Here is a 3,303-nt window from a genome sequence, read left to right as displayed (position 1 = left end):
TTGTCTGAGCCATGAGATTCTGGGTCAAGCTAGTGACGTTAAAGAAGCGCTTGCTAGGAGGCACCCTAGCACAGGTTTGTATATATTTGTGTTTAATCTTTGTTGTGTTTTTGTTCTTATGATCGTGAGTTGAGTGTGGAGAGGAAAAGTTGATAAGGCATGAGAGTGAATTTAGAAGCTTTACTCGCATAGCGCACACCATTCGCTCTGCGAAAGAGAAAAATAATTTGGCATTAAACTGAAATTCGCACAGCGCACACTTTGTGCTGTGCATCTAAAATTTTAATTTTCTCTGGAGAGTGATTCGCATAGTGAAATGGAGTGGCTAAGCGAGCAAAGATAATTTGAAGATAAATTGATAGATTCGCTCTGCGAAATTCTGTGCAGAGCGAAAGAGAAGTTTTCAAGCTAATTCGCAAAGCGCACAGCTGAGGTGCGCTCTGCGAATTAATTCTGGAAAGTGTGTTGATTGGTGCTGATTCGCACAACGCGCCCTATCTGGTGCGCTCGGCGAATTTCTTGCTATATAAAAAAAAAAAAAAAAACATTCATTCGCATAGCGCACAGACCATGGTGCGCTCAGCGAAAGGAGTTAAAAATCCAAAAAAAAATTAATAAAAAAATCAAAACGTCAGAGAAGTGCAGTTAATGCACTCAGATTCGCATAGCGCACAGAACCTGGTGCGCTAGGCGAATCCAGTCTGAAGGGAGTTACAGTTTTAAAACTCCCCCTCTTCTTTCCATCTCACTTTTACCACCTTTTCATCTCTTTCTCTACGCACATCATCTTCTCCTAACCCCTTCACATTTTCCTTTTCCTACATTGCACCATAAACATTTCTCGGAATCTGCTCAAGTAAGTGCTTGAAATCTTTCTCAACTCATCTTTGCTCACATTCCATGCACACTCATTAGGTTAGTTTTCTCTCTGTTCTTCATTGTTCTTTCTTGTTCAATGTTTAGATTAGGTTATGGGTTGCATGATTGGGAATCTGTCTGTCCATGTTTGGTGATTCTGGTCTATGTGAAGTCGTTGTGTTAGAGATAGGATTCGCTGTGCGAACGTAATCCATGTTGAATATAGGATCTTTGCATAAAATATTTTCCATCTCTTTGCCATTGTCGCACAGCGAATCCTGTCGGGTTTTCAAAATAATTCTGATTCTCGCTAAGCGACCATTGTCGCACAGCGAATGGTCTCTGTAATGCTATTCTCGCATAGCGACAAAAGTCGCACAGCGAAATTTTGCTTCTCGCGCAGCGACTGCCTTCGCATAGCGAGAACTTGTTCTGAAAATCTTTCTTCAATCGCTGTCGCAGAGCGCACAACTCTGTGTGCGCACAGCGAATTGTCTAGAGGGCACTGAGCGAAACAGGTCGCATAGCGAAAGTCCTCTGTCAGGACATATTCGCACAGCGCACAACTCTTTTGAAAATTCTGACTCTTGCTTCCAAAATGGCTTGCTCTGTGTTTGTGTTTTGCAGATGATGCCTCCCAAAAACACATACCATGTTCCCACTGCATACCAAAAGAAGAGGAAGGCCACAAAAGGATCCTCATCTAGATCACAGCCTGCTGTCCAACAAGATGAGAACCTGGTTCTCAATTTTGATCAGAACAGGTTTGTGTCAGAGATTGCCCAGGAGAGGTTTAATCAGAATATTATGGGCAGAGGACTCTTGCCTGAGAGGAGGATAAAACTGAAACCGGGGGAATATGACCACATCTCGGAAGAGTTGGCAAGGAGAAAATGGAATCACTTGTTAGCCAACCTTCCAGATGAAATTGATGAGGTCTTGGTGAAAGAATTTTATGCAAACGCTTGGGATCCAGAACAAGTTCAGACTCCCAGCACTAGAGCTTCTACAGTGCGTGGGAAGCTCATTCGTTATGACCGGAAAGCCTTAAATAGGCTGCTGCACACATTGATGTTTCTTCCGTGCCCACTTGGCACGTTCATGTTCGGTCATCCTGATCATGACTTGATAGCTTCCACACTTTGTCTACCTGGCTATGGATACCAGCTTGGGACTAGTGGCACACCTGTGAGAATATTGAGAAAGCATTTAAACTCGGTGGCCACAATCTGGAGTACTTTTTCTTTCACCAACATCTGTCCCAACTCCCACACCTCTGACATCAACTTGGAGCGTTCCTACTTGATTTATGGGATTATGACTGGTATCAGTATGGATATAGGAGCATTCATCTCTCAGGAGCTCTCATTGATGGCAAATAATGACTCCTGCAAACTAGGATTCCCTGCCTTGGTGACTGCTTTATGTAAAGCAAATGGAGTTGCAGGGGTATCGGATATTACATTGAAACTGCAGCCTCCTCTCAACAAAAGATTTTTTGACCGTAACTGTGTTAACAGAGGGGAGTCGTCTGCCACTGATGCCCCTCCTCCAGTTCCTCCTCCACGCAGACGNGCNGCTAGGCCACCCACCTCCTCCCATACTGCTNCNNCNTCTGATCTACATACTGATTATATGATNCAGAGTNTGGCGAGGATGGAGGATATTCGAGACTGGTGCTACACTATGCGACAGGGACAGGTTTCTTTGCAGGATAGCATGTACCAGCTTTCATTAGGTACACCTGGCATTCCTGAAGATTCTGTGATGAATGGCGACCAGTTCCTTGAGCACATTCCTTGGCCTGAGGACAGGCCTGAGTCTAGGTGGGGAAGAGCTTTCCCAGCATATACGACAGCACCACGGACAGAGTATCAGCATGAGGACATGACGGCTGATGATGAGGGTCATGAGGAGACAGAGGAGCCGGACCCGAGGTGGATGCAGCAGAGTCAGCACACACAGCACAGCCATTGGAGATCTGGACCAGATGGGTCGTGGTAGAGAGCTGATGGACAGATGCTCTTCATGTTGCCTGTTTTATGTTATGTTATGTTTTTATGTTCAGTCTAGTTGTTGTGGAACTCTGTTACTGTTTGTGTTTAGGTTGTAAAGACTTTGACTTTGATGTTTTTGATTTAATGACTATGCATTTTCTGATTGTGTTATGTGGTTCTTGAGGATGATAACTTGTATGTGTGGTTACTGTGTTTCAGAATTTATCTGTGTGTTGGAATATAACCAGATCTGTGAGTGTTGAGAGCTACTGATTGAGAGATAAAAAGTTGTCTGGATATGGAATTGGTTTTTGCATAAGTTTGATTCTACGTACACACACTTTGGTTAAGGATGAAAAAGGCCCTGTTTGATATTGATTACGCAGCTACTTGGCCAGATAGCCAACCTTGTAACACTGTGCTTCATTTGTTAAACCTTTTTGAGCCT

The sequence above is a fragment of the Vigna radiata genome, chromosome 10 (genome assembly GCF_000741045.1).
Source record: "Vigna radiata var. radiata cultivar VC1973A chromosome 10, Vradiata_ver6, whole genome shotgun sequence".
Lineage (NCBI taxonomy): Eukaryota > Viridiplantae > Streptophyta > Magnoliopsida > Fabales > Fabaceae > Vigna > Vigna radiata.
This window is presented reverse-complemented; position numbering follows the sequence as displayed.